Genomic DNA, 14,625 nt, shown 5'->3' with positions numbered 1-14,625 from the left:
CTTTTAACCACACCATTTCCTTCGGGGTGGTACGGAGTGGTCCTAGATTTGTCGACTCCCCACAAGTCCCATAGCTCTTGAAGCAAAGAGGACTCGAATTGGCTTCCCTGGTCGGTGTGGATAATTTCGGGCAGACCGAAGTAACTGAATACTCTTTCATCCAAGACTTGGGCCACCGTTGGAGCTGTAGCGTCAGGGATAGCCAAGGCATCCGACCACCGAGTGAAATGGTCAGTGAGTACCAACACCCAGCTATTTCCTTGAGGTGTCTGAGGTAGGGGTCCCACTAAATCTACTGCTAGACGTTGCCATGGCCTCCCAGCGTACAACCGTTGTCGATTCCCGGAGGTGCGGGCCTTTCCCGTCTTAGCCCGCTGGCAAACTTCACAGGAGAGAACTGCCCTCCTGATATCTCCAGTCATGCCCGGCCAGTACCAATCCAACTGGACGCGCTTCAGGGTCCTTTCCACACCGCAGTGAGTTTGTTCGTGGGCCTTCCACAGGATCTCCTGTCGCAGAGTTTGGGGGCATACCACCACCACCCTTTCTCCCCCATTCTGAATGAGATGAAGGGTCAATACACCTGATTCGTCAATCTGGAGCTGATGGAACATCCAGGCCAACCGCTGCAACTCGGAGCTGCCTACTTGCAATACTGCCTCTTCGACTCTTTTCCGGTTCCTGACGGCCTGGTAAATTATCCCTAGGTCGGTAGCGGGTCTCTGTTGCAATGCTCGTACTTCATCTAGTGAGGTTTGTACTACTGTCAACAATTCTGGGACCTTTGGGGCAGCTGGCGGTGAGAGATCTAAACTCGTGGCTCTAGCGTCTGATCGTACTGTAACTTAGTCAGTCTCCACAACGAGTCCTGGCTCACCTGCCACCTTGATGGCCCGTAACCGAGGGTTTTGAGACTTTCTGAGGGGGTTGTCCAACACTCTGGGTGACCCCGCACCGCATGGCAGCCGTACTGGAACTAGGCTGGCTGGTGTGGGAGTGGGGAGGCTGGGCTCTGATGTATGTCTACTGCTGGGTAGTCGAGGCCATTCGTCTTCGTCCAACTGGTGGGCGCTAGGACTGGGTCCTCCTGTACCTCTTGGTGGCTGTACTGGAACTTGGTCCACTGGTACGGTAGTTTCCCAATTAGTCCCTGGGGGTACTAGAGAGTCACACACTTGTGACCTAGTTGGCCCCCGATCCCGCTTCTCAATGGCAGCACACTGCCGGCAGTCGATGCACTGTTGTCGACTCAACCCATCGGCGTTACCGTGCTTAACGCCTTTTCGATGGATGATTCGATACTTGTGCTCGGCTAGGCTCTCCAGCCACCGGGCCACCTGGCAAGAGGGTTCCTTTCTCCGGTGCAGCCAAACCAAGGAGGCATGATCTGTCCAGATGGTAAACTCTCTGCCATATAGGTATGGCCGGAAATGTCGGACAGCTAGCACGACTGCCAGCAGCTCTCTTCTCGTCATGCAGTAGTTGCGTTCGGCGGGGGAGAGGGTCTTGCTATAGTAGGCTATAGGTCGCTCCTTGCCTTGCTGGACCTGGGATAACACAGCTCCGGTCCCTACGTTACTAGCATCAGTATCGAGTATGTAGGGTAAAGAGGGATCAGGATATGCCAGTACTGGAGCGTGCGTCAGTGACCACTTGAGCTTAAGGAAAGCTTCCTGTTCATCTTCTCCCCACTTCCAGGGGACCCCCTCGCTTGTCAACAGGGTGAGAGGTTTGGCGATCGAGGCGTAGTCAGGTACGTATCGGCGGTAGTACCCAGTGGTACCCAAGTACGATCTTAATTGAGTCACATCCTGTGGTGCTGCCCATTCACTGATGGCCTGAATCTTCTCAGGGTCGGTAGCCACTCCAGTGTTGCTGACTATGTGGCCCAGGTACTTGACTTGGGTCTGGAACAGACTGCATTTAGAGGGCTTCAATTTTAATCCTGCTTGCCTCAATCGTTCCAACACCTCTGCCAGCCTAGCTACATGACAAGAGAAGTCTGCCGACATGACGATGATGTCGTCTAGGTATAGCAGCAAAGTTTTCCAGTGTAGCCCTTGGAGGACGCGTTCCATTAGCCGCTAGAAGGTAGCCGGAGCGGAGGTCAGCCCAAAGGGGAGCACCTTCCATCTCCATAATCCACTGCGTGTGGTGAATGCTGACCGTTCCTGGGCCTCAGCAGAGAGAGGTACCTGCCAATATCCGCTCATCATATCCAGGGTACTGAAAAACTTGCTGCCGGACAAGGCATCTAAACTCTCGTCGATCCGGGGAAGGGGGTAGGCGTCCTGGCGAGTGACACTATTGAGCTTTCTATAGTCCACACATAATCGCCACGCCCCGTCCTTCTTCCTAACCAAGACCACCGGAGAGCTCCAGGCCCCGTGAGCGGGCTCAATCATGCCTTGTTTCTCAAGAGCCGAAACCTGTCGCTCGATTTCGGCTTCTTTCTCATGTCCTACTCGATATGGGGGTTGACGGATGGGTTGTGCCTCTGGGAGAAGGGGGATTTCATGTTGTACTAGGGTGGTACGCCCCACGTCTTCGCTTCCTTGGCTGAACACATCCGCATAACGAACCAAAAGGTCTTCCATCCTTCTGTGCTCGGTAGGGGACGAGCAATGCAGCGCCGCTTGTTGGCGCAAGTCCTGCATGTGGGGGGGGGGCACGCCTGAAGGAGAAGGGGGATGTTCCTTAGGAGTCTCGACATCCTCCTTTGCTGTCCAGGGAACCCCTATTTCATCCGGCCCTACTCCAGTGTATTGTCCCACAATCGTCCCTGCCGTCACGCGGACTGGATGGTCGGTTGGATTCATACAGCGGATGGCCACTCTCCCCTTTTTACCGGGTTGATGTAGGCTGGCGGCCACCATATAACTGCTTCTTACTCCTTCGATTAGCCCTACTGGCTGATAGGATGAGGACGTGAGACGCCCAGCAACTAGGACCTCGGCTCGAGGGGGAAGCGTTGTGGCTCGCATTATCTGAACTCCACTTGTCAGGGGTCGACCCCCTCTGTCAGTGCAAGTCAATTTCTGCCCATTTAATACCAACGAGGGTTGCTGAAAATTCATCTCACAGTGGTTGTCGACCAAGAATGGCATGCCCAGGATGGCATCCTCCTTCAGGGCACACACCACTAGAGATACAGTGACTTGGACACTCCTGACTCTGACTAGGAGAGTGATGAGTCCGTGAAATTGCAGCCGTGTACCATCTGCCATCCGCCCATAGTCTTCTCGAACCTCTAATCGGCTCTTGACATTCTTGGGTAAGCGCTCAAAAACATGCCGTCCCAACAGATTAGACGTGCATCCGGTGTCCACGAGAAACTGGACAAGCTGCCCTCCGATGCGACCTGGCAAGAAATAGCTGCTATTATGTGGCTTCCACAATTCATCTCCATGAGTTCGTCCGGCTTCGCTCATTCTCTGGGGGCCTTTTTTGGAAGGCCGAGACGGCTTTGGCCAGACGTATGTTTCTTCCTTGGTTTCTGAGGGTGGGAGACCTGCACACTCAGGTAAGGGCTGATACTGGTTATGCAAGGGGACCGGTGGCGACCAGGGGGGGAGCCTGTGTCGCCTAGTCCGTCGTGGCCGTTGCCACTGGTCTTGCATTGATATAGTAGATCCACAGTCAGCACTTCCCCCTACTGCTGTGGATGGGAACCGTTTCCCGACCTCGTGGCTTGAGGTGGTTGTCTTTGGATAGCTTGAGGGCACCGGCGCTGTACGTGCCCTGTCTGGCCGCAGCCCCAACAGGTTTCTTTTTCTCCGCTCCTCGTCGCCCCAATCGGTTTCCTTCTTTTAGTCCGTCTGTTAGCCCTTTTATAGCCAGTAGGACGTCATTCAGGGTGGCTGATGGGGGATCCGAGTGGATGGGGGCGACTGTAGCAGGGGTAGTCTTCTCCTTCTCCACTGTCATTACTAGGGGTCGAGCACCAGGCCGAGGAAGAGTGGGCTGAATTTGCAGGAACTTATTCCCTGCCTGCACCGCTTCCTCTAAGCTCTGGGCTCTTACTGCCAAAAGATGGCGTTGGAGGTGCGTGTTTCCTAGAGTCAGGGAAAACGCATCCATGGCCATGTTAGCTTGGTAGGAGTCCGGAAGGTCAGCGTATGCTATCTTCACTAGACGCTCCATCTCCGTTGCGTGTTCTTGGAGGCTAGTCTTTGGCTCCCTCTTGAGGTGGAGCCTACTCTTAGCCTCTTTCGGGGAGAGCCCGTACTTTGTGCGTAAGGCCGAGAAGATGGAGGCGGGTGAATCTCCTCGACTGCAACCTCTGGCCCCCTCTTTCAATGTCTCACGCAGGTGGAGGAGAGTGGCCTTCTCATTCCACTCATTAGCTTCTGCAACCTCTTCAAACTGGGAGATGAATAGTTCCACATCTTCACTCCCATCGAATTTCGGTGGCTTGAAGCTAGCCTCCCTCCTAGGCATTTGTAAGGCTCTAGTAATAGCCTCTGTCATCTGACCAATCTGGTCGACCTGTTGCAGCTCTGCCTCAGCCAGATGTCTGGTAGAATTCCGTCGGCTGCTTGGCATGGTTACAAAGGTTGTCTTAGAAGTCCGTTTTACAGCAGTCTAATCCCACCGCTGCCACCAGTGTGTTGGTTCCTGCGACCAACACGTAGAGGCGACTAGGTCGGCTTACTCTACCGGTCAGCATTCACCCTTCACAGGGGCTGTGTGCTGGTTTCCCGTGATCAACACGCAGAGGCGACTAGGTCGGCTTACTCCACCGGTCAACATTAACCACCTCACACAAGGGATTGCACCAAAGAGGTTTTATACTAGGTCGACAAGGTCGACCAGAGGTCGACAGGGTCGACAGTGTTTTTATGAGTCTATCCCCACAGCACAGTCCATAGACCAGGTCTTTGGAGATAGCTATATGCCGGGGTGGTTCTGGTATCGCTTAAGGTAGCAGAAAGAGTATGATTCAATTGCACTGCATGTATTGAACAACTACAAAGGGCCGAGACCCTGCCTTATGTACATGAAATTATACAAATTAGATGATAAGACCAGCCTCTCTTAGGGGCGTGGCTAACAAAAGAAAGAAAGGGAACATAACTCCGGATAGAAACTGTACAAGAGGGAATAGAAATCTTGTGTTCCACCACAGTATGAAAATTAGACATTACTCCCTTATACCGCATTTTGTCTAATGAAGAAAACCATAATGCTTCGTCAAGCTCATTGATGAACTTATACAAGACCACTCTACTAAAATGGCAACAACTAAGGCTGCGACAAAGGGAAAACCTTCTACAATATTCGCCAACAAATCAGTGTACCATAACAGCTTCCTACCATGAACTGTCAGAGAATTGAAATCAAAGATTGCTTGCTAACTGCTCTCGTAACATACCGATGCTTCTAACATGTTGCTCTATAACATATAGTCGTGACATAGTAAGAAACTACTGGTAAATGCTGGCTAATGACTTTAATTTATGAGGCGCACCACTTGTTCCTGCTTTAGTGTGTGCGAAAGGAGAAGAGAAGACCGATTCTGACGTTCACGTCTGCTAGCGGTCATGTCATGCCGATATGAACTTATATGAAGGTGCGGCGTTAGCAATGATGACGAACTGGCTTCTTTTCGGCGTATACTCGCATATCGCGTCGATTATAGTTTGTACTCCTAGTCACATGTGAAATTGAAGCAGATTTAGGGTTTAGCATTCTAATAATAAAAGTTATGGTAATTATTTATGTTTTAAGTTGTATGATAAAATTTACACTGATATTGCAAATAAACAGGTTTGAGGCATATGCAGTGCCTACTAGCTCGTCGAAAGCGTTAGTGAGTTGTGGCGGAAAGCCTTATGCTCAGGCTGACTACATGACGACCGACCTTTAGAGCTGCAGATTGCCTTTTGTTATAATCCGCAGTAAAGAAAGCTGATCGTGGAGGCTACTCTGCATGTGTAGTAAGCTGCTGAATTTTTTGTAGCATACACCAACTCTTGTGTTTATTCATAAAGCAGATCACTCATTTGTTGACAAAATAATTTATTTTCACCTTGCTAGTTTGATTAATAAAGATAGCGGTATCTTCCTGTCGTTTCTCTAAATTTTCCACAATATAATCATATTTAGTTGTTGTACTTATCGTTTTTTTGGCATTTCAAAAGTAAACCTTTCATGATTATTTAATAAGTAAACGCCATCATAAATGCCCATATCTGGTCAAGTTGATCGTATGATGCAGCACTGTTTATTTGTTCGAGGTATGACTTTAGTATGCTGATTTGTTGTTCGGAATTCAATAGTTGAGCCAGGCTTGTTTGATGGCTCTTCATTGAATGGATTTGTTTGTCGTGTGCAGTTTTAAACAAAAAAATATTTCTATGTATTATTTAACCGCATATAACAACAAGTACCATAATAGCTTCCTTCCGAGAACTATACGAGATATGAAACTCGGAGATATATATGTCATACAATAAGCTTTTTTATTTTTTGTTTTTGAGGTTGTAATTTTAGTCTATACTTTTGATTGTACAAACTTGAGGCCTGCACAATATATTCATATGAATATCTGCAGGATCTATTTATACCGATACCGATGTATATTTTAGTCGTATTATACGAATATTTCTTAATTATGTTTTGGATTGATTCCTGAGTTCATCATCAAAGAGTAATTCTTCGGAATGCCGTGCACGACGATGCGAGTTAAGGATAATGAACTTATTAGCCAGACTTTTTGTAGTAGGTGCAATTTAAGATTTGCTAATATTTGATAGTTTGAGCTTGTTAAAATTATTGATATTGTGCTTTAGATTCATGTAGGCCTGCAAACAAATTAGTACAGCTATGAGTGCAGATTTAATAACGTATATTTTCAGCGATAATAGGATACCGTAAGATGAGCACACTGCTACGGCACAAAGAGTAAAGACAAGAAGCAATGACGAGTTTCGTGCAGATTGAAATCACAATCTCATAAAAATCATCAAATTTAAGATAGTACCCAATAATGCACATAGGCGGATATAAATACATGTAGGATATGTAGATTATTCAATAAAAGTACCACATCTTGATGCATTTACGAAGTGTACACTGTGCAGGCACTCTTAACAATTAGCTTTTGTTTTTGAATTAATTGTCAAGGCTCAAAAAGTTTTTCCGCATTCTGCTGTCTCTAGGTAATAAAAAGATTACACATTTTTATTTGATGGTGGTTTGTAGCAGCACTGGCACAAACTTGTTACGATTGTGCCCCAATGGCTAGCAGTTTGATTTTAGAAAGGCTCTAAACAAGTTTTGCATTATTCTAATGGTGTTTGAAAAAATCCATACTTTTATTTATTTTTATAATTTCACTATATGTGATTGCCATTTAAGAATGTATTGTTCTTTTGGACCTAGCCCAAGAAATCAATCAAATATGTTTCAGAACATTAGTGTTGTGTTTACAAATTTCTTCAATTAGTGATGTTGACTAAAAAACTTAATTTGAATATCTTCAGAAATTGGTATTAACCAAACCCAAATTTTTTAAGCCAAGAAATGGCGAGCGACTGTTCAACATTGTATGGTACAGATTTTTCCATTGCTCAAATGTTCGGTTTGATTTTTTGGCAGACTGACAAAATCGTTTTTATGGTTTATCATTTTTTGTCTAAAATCTATTGTTTTTGGTCTGTCAGATCGTCTTTTTTGATTGAGAACAAAATGTTCTCGTTATGGCCGCAACTTTAGTGTATTGCTGTTTAATTTTGAGTTGGATCACAATTCAAAAAAATGTTAATAGGCTATAATTGGCACGCCCCGCAGTTTTTGTTGTATAACACATAACTGTTTTTTCGCCGGCTGTTAAGGTAAACACACCAAATATCCAGCTATATTTTTCTATGATAAATATAAAGTTCAAAGTTATGAAATTGTGTTGAAATAATTTTTGATAGTAAGGCAGAATGAAGGCTTGATGAGATAGTCTAGTATTATAACATCCAAAATTGGTTGCACAACAATCTGTATGATGAGTAAACTCGCGCAGATTTTACATTGAATTAAGGTATTAAGTTTATTCTATATTCTACGTATTGAAGTATTACAACAGTTTTTTCAGTGACCACATGATTGTGGAGGATCTTACCATAACTGCCAACAGCACATTTGGAATTGCCATTAGTTTGCTTGCTTTGGTAAGCAATTAGATATTGATATATTATAAATATTAGTATATATATATATATATATATATATATACGGTTAGATATTGAGTATCGCTAATAAAAACGACTGTGAATAAAGTCATTCAAAAACTCAGGCTTAGACTGCATAAAAAAGATTCTTATTTATGTTGTTATATGAACCTAATAGAGTCATACTTCAAGATACGCGCTTAATGCGTTCTAGGACTGAGCTCGTATGTCAATCGAAAGTAGTCTTTCGCATACTCGGCCATATAGTGTAGTGGTCCTCGAAAACCGGCTCGTAAGCTTGTAACTCAAATGTTACTCGTATCTCAAGAAAGAAACTCGTATCTTGAGTTTCTCGCATGTTGAGGTACTCATATCTCAAGTTTCTCGCATGTTGGGGCACTCTTATGTAGAGGTATGATAGAATATACTGTTACCAATATTGGTACAACTTTCTCTAATTTGTTTTTATTTCCTAGCCCATTAATTATTTAAAATTCTATCACACTCACGTTAAAACGTTGAAACACGAATTTAAAAAAAAATTTGTATGACAATTATTTAGACTAAGTCAATTTCGCATCTTTCAGGCATTAAAAATACCAGTTTCGTTACATAATATTACTAATTCAAATTCTAGTCCTGTTAGTTTTATGACTTGATCTATCTTTTCCATTTTTCAAAGTAATAAAATATTAAAAGGCTCGTCTGCATTTATTGAACATCAATAACATGCATAGGTACATTTATATAAATTGGAAATTTGAGTACAAGCTTATTTGTATTGATGATTTAGCAACCACTGTATCTGGTCACGTTGATTGATATGTAGACATGGTGGCTTGAGTCGTTATGAATGTATTCATAATCTAATAAAGTTGAAAGCAGTTATTTTTATATGTGCAGAGGACCACCATTCTTGTAAAAAGGCATTTTGCATCAATGATTTAGCAAATTATGCTAATGCTGTTGAAAATTGTTTGTTCATCTGGTCTTCAGACATAACATGAGCATGGAGAAGTTGGCATATTTTTCAAAAATGCTAACTCATACAGAGCCTGTTTTTGAAGTCATAAAAAACTGAAAAGAAAGAAACTGAAAAACGTGAAAGTTACTAGCCTGCAACCAAAAGTCTTGATCAGTCTATAGAATATTTATGCTTCTATATGTTTTCGTATCGGAGCAGGAATAGACATGTTTTTATAACAGCTGTTCAATTGATGCAAGTTTGAGTGTTTGTAACTTTCATAACCTAGCAAAAGCATGAGAACAGTGCTTGCATGTAAAACTCAACTTGAGAACTATAAAACAGCAATTGTATGTATACCATAAAAATTGAATGTATTAGAATTGGACTCACCTTGATCTTCAACAACGATTGCATTTAATGTATTGTTATTAATCATTCATCCGGCTGTTCACGTAGCATGATAGTTTATGCAAATGAAAAAAAATCATTCTCATGTACTGCTGTCATGGTCAGATCAGCTGTACACACAGTATTTAGGCATCTGAGCAAGAGTTGACACCGGCCCTAGTTGTTTATTTAGGTTTTGCCAGCAAAAGAAATTTGATGCAATTTGGGTTTATATCACAAACTTTGGTATCTATTACAGAAGGACTTCCTGTTCTACATGTATATAGTTATAGATGGTTATCCAAACACCTGTTTATCTATGTCATTATCTATTTTTCTATGACATTGCATACATTCCTTTATGCAGCCTGCAGCAAATTTTTGTCTCTGCACATGGGAACTTTGAAGCGATTACCAGCATCTTGGCCTACTCAATTTTGGACAAATCATTGTTGCTAGCTGATTTCATGAAAAAGGACATAGTTTGCATGTAACCAACATAGCTTTTTGAAGGCTAGGTTACACATAGATGAAATGCATTGTTTCAATACATTGTTGGTGCGTTGTTTCGGAATGAACATGTTGGTCTATGTTGTTCTTGAAACATTGAATCAGTGCGACTGTAATTGGCAGAAAGTATTTCCAACACATACTAGTCGCAAATAAAACCCGAAGCATAACAGACTATGAACACTTTGTATGTAGTGAATCACAAGTGCAACAGGACCCGAAACTAAGCATTGTCCAAAGATCATAACAAAGATCCTAAAGGACTGAACAAGAAATTATATGCTAACTAGTTTTTACAATAGAGCAGAAAAAAGAAAGGCTAACCAAAAATGGTTGGACATTTCTGTGAAAAGAAAACTGATTTACTGGGAAGATGTAAAAATGTTAAATTTGGGCATTTTCAGATGTCAGCCTAAGTAACCGCAGTTTGTCAGGAGTAGTCATACCTGTCAGAACTGAAGAAAAATCGGTCTCATTTTAGCCAATTCCTGTCATATTGTTCCCCTTTCCTATTTGCTGTTTTTTAATACCAAGTTGAATCGATCATCACAATAAATATTGCAAAGTATATAATGTGAGGTTTATAAAGATGTAAAATACTTTGTGGGGAGCTATCTTGAGTTTTCACAGTTAATCTTTCTCAGTCCATTTCTATCTTTCCCTCCATCAACTCCTCAGTTGTTTTTTACATAATGGAATGCCGCCTCTGTTTTACAACATGTGGTTTTTGTGTTGTTAATTGACACACAAAGTACTTTTTTTGGTGTGCCATTTCATCAGTTGTCATCCTGATAGCATCGGTCAGTTAGTTGGTTCAGTTTCAACTTTTGTTTCTGTTGAGATCATTATTGTACAGTCACTAATATTCTTGTCTATTAAAAAATAAGCTGTTGTTTTTTAACCATTTGAGCATGACCGAACCCATTTGATTTCTAGTTTGTGCACTTCAGTTATTTCAGCGAAATTTTTTAACTGCAGTTTCTGTCATCGGAAGCTTCAGTTACCCCTTGGTGACAGAGTAAAGAACTAGCACAGGTCAATAACAGCATAAAAAACAATAAGTCATAAATGAGTGATTATATATATATACATACATGTATATATATAAGTTGTTGAGTGCCAGGGAAAATGAGATGATTCGCCAAATTAATCTGAACCCACAAGACAAAAATTGCTAGGCAATGTATTTGTCAACAGTCAGCATACACTAATAATTTCTGTAAAGTTGTAATATTACATATATTTTATAATTTACTTTTGATTCACAATAATAATGTTGAGATCAGCCATTTAGCTAAAAAAAGGTTCAACTTTACTCAAAAACATTCCACAAACAATGATATATTTTCCAAATAGGGCTGAGCGGCTATCAAATAGCACTTACCCCTAAATTAGGTATTACAAGGACTTACATCAGGTTTTCGTGCTAGTTATTTAAAGCAGCAGCGGTAGCTAAGAGGCCTAGTATCAGTTTAACAGTACAATCAAGCAATTGTCAACACGGTCATGATTTCCTTTACTGCACTGTTAGTGCATAATTTCCTTCCAACTCTATATTGAACTTTTCTACTAGTATCAGCATACAAGGAATGTTCCTCCCTTTCTATTATATTGCCTGCTAGTTAGGTTAAACGGAAACAAAAAGCTATTTATAACAATTATCCACTAAACCATGAGAAAAGTTAATGGATTTTGTTGCTTGTAATTGAACCATTTGTTAGAAAACAGCGGATTACTATTCCATTAATTCAATATTACCAAGGGTAAAGACACAGTAGTGTCACATTGTTTTCATTTTTAGCCAACTATTGTGCTGTACATCCTGTTGGTTGGGTACTTCATATATCAGGTGACCACAACTAATTGTATTCTGACTGCCTATTTGTTATGCATGTTCATCTATCTTGAGATTTGTTGGATCTTGAATAATTAATATCCTTATCTAAACATATTCGCTTAGATAACCATAATCAACATACTCGACTATACAGGTTATTCGCCTTGAAAACACAAGTGCTTTGTGCACAATGGACATTTTTTCAAGTCACAAAGTTTTTTTTCAAGTTGAATGAGAATGTTAAAATAATTTTAAATTGTATTGCACTGCCGACAACTTCATTCGACTGTTTAATGTAAACTTTATTAAAAGCTTCATAGAAAATGTTCAACTTGCTAAATGCTCCCATGGTGTCTCTTGCTATTGTAGAATGAGAAGCTGTTCTGTAAGCAGTCTGTTGGAGCTATAGTTATCAATTTCAGCAGCAGGATGCCTTTAATAATTTACTTGGCACAGTTGTAATCTTTCAATTAACTTCTTGGTTGCAAATAGAGGTTTTATAGAGAACATGGGCTTAGATAAAGTATTAGTGGCTCTCTTCTTTTTCTTGTATTAGATAACAAGAAAAAGTGAAAGTTTCTATAGATGAGATGCTGTTGTTTGCTACTCCCATTGGGAAACTCCAGTTTGACCAATTATGAACTACCGCTTTCATCAACTAATTTAACACAGATCGTTTTCTTATCTCCCTGAATATTGCATCAATGAGCATATTGTTAAACTTGACTAGACCAAATAATATTTACTGGATACTTTTTATGTATTTGTTGGTCATATCAAGAATGGATACCATATTTTAGGTGTTTGTGATTTCTTGTCTAGCTGGTAAAAAATTTGGTTCAAGTCTCAAGGAATTGTTAATCACATTTCATCGAACAACATTGACATAATTTACGTTGTTTTTTGCAGCGTTTAGTAAAATTTTATTCAGTATGGCTATATTTGCAATCTTCATACATTTTGAAGGTATCTTTGATGAAGGAAGCGCATTAAGAGGTTGAGTTGCTTACAATTAGCTTACTCTGGTGCTTAGATCATCAGGGAAGGGATACTGGGTATGTTTCTTAAAGCATGATGAGGCTGTCTGCCTCGATACACATTTGCATGACTTGTCTCGATAGTACATTCTGCATTAATTTGTTAAGATATGTTCAACCCTTTTGGGAGATATATGTACATGCATAACTTTTATTTGGCATCAGTAATCATCAACAAAATGATGTTTTCCGTTACATACAAAAAAGAAAATAATAGAAAAAATTGAAAAGACAGAAAAGTTATGTTTTAGCCGCTTCAATTTTTTTCTATGTATCACTCTTCCACGCGAATCAAAAAATCCTTTTTTACACTGTCTTTATAATAGGAAGATACCACGGAAAAAAGTGCAGTGTTCATGTATGCATTTTGAGTATGTATTTGGATTAATTAAATTTCATGGTTCAATGCCTCTTCTTGTTCATCTGAGGATCATATCATTTATTGTCCTTAAAATCTATGATTCTTTATTAATAAAAATAATTCAAAAGTTCTAATCCATAAAATATGACCTGTGGTCAGAGTGAAATAAGAAGCATTGTGAAATCCTAATATCTGCAACAGCCTTGCAACAAACTTTGCAAATCATGCCGGAGGCATGAGCGACAAGCTGGATTGTTTGTTCCTGACATTTATAAAACCAATTTTTATTATGACACTTATAATGTATTAATGTAATTTTTAGTAGTAGTTTTTCATAATTTTCAAAGAAAGGAATTTTTATGAAGTACGGCGATATACAATCGGGGAGCTACTGAGTATTTTTTATAAGTGAAGTGAAACTACTTTTTTGTTTGGTCCAGGTTTTACTTTATAGCTTCTAGTTTTGTTTTAATCTTTGATGACCAGCCAGCCAATTATTATAAAGGGATGGCTGAAATAATAAAGTACTATCTATACATATGACTAGCCTAGCATCTACTGTTAGCATCAGCTGCTGCTCACAATTTCGATCATGATTTTTTTAGTGTTTTTTTATCTATTAAAAGTACATAAAATTATGTAGTTGTTCTGTAAAAATGCTGCCCAAAGACACACTTGAGAGAAGCAATAAACTGAAGTCCATACACTTTCAAAGTCAAATGGTATGATATTTGGTTTCAGTTATACCCGAGTCCACACCTTTAACTCATATATTATCAATTAGACCATTGCAACTCTTAACTGTTTTAGTTAAGCTGCCCTTTTGAGAATAAAGAAATGTGTAAGTTTGGAAAATAATAAACTTTCTTGATTTGCTTAGGTTTTGAGACTTGAGCCATCAATACCTTACATCATTATCTACTTTCAGACATACAAAATTGTAGGTGTAAATTTTTCAACTTTTGACTTAGGGGCAGCCAGTCTATAAGCCACTTGTTAGCCAGTAAGCATCTCACTAGTAGCTACTCTTGCTGAACAGTTTATGGGTTATAATAAAAGCTGACGTTGTGTAACATTTAGGTCTTGATACAGTATTGAAACTAGTCAAAATTGCCTGTTAACCTAGAACTAAAAGATTTTGTAGTCAACTTGTATACTAACAATGTCAGCTATGTATATTCAAAAAATTTTGTGTTCACTTTACTATGGACTTTTTAGGTAGCTTTACTTGCCAAGACACAACGCTGCCACATTAATTACTACATACACATCTCCATCAATGAGCATGCCCTGTTTGTTATGTAACAACCAATTGCACAAAACACCATTTATTCCTAATTATAAACCATCAGCTCGTTATT

The 14,625-nt window shown here is 40.6% G+C and overlaps 1 protein-coding gene across 2 annotated transcripts in view; it reads left to right on the top strand.

The window, feature by feature from the left end:
* Window positions 1-5,896: 5,896 nt before the first annotated feature.
* The window catches only part of LOC137405551 (uncharacterized), a 42,432-nt gene continuing 33,703 nt past the window's right edge, over window positions 5,897-14,625 (top strand). Inside the window, exon 1 of one of the 2 annotated variants that reach the window (XM_068091832.1) lies at window positions 5,897-5,939. The gene's annotated coding sequence lies outside the window, so the exon portion shown is untranslated. Of the gene's footprint in view, window positions 5,940-12,813; window positions 12,922-14,625 lie in introns of those variants that run through there. The other variant, XM_068091831.1, reaches the window with a different exon arrangement.

The sequence above is a fragment of the Watersipora subatra genome, chromosome 10, assembly GCF_963576615.1.
Source record: "Watersipora subatra chromosome 10, tzWatSuba1.1, whole genome shotgun sequence".
NCBI lineage: Eukaryota > Metazoa > Bryozoa > Gymnolaemata > Cheilostomatida > Watersiporidae > Watersipora > Watersipora subatra.
Note: the sequence above shows the minus strand (reverse complement) of the source record. Positions and strands in the feature narration are given on the sequence as shown.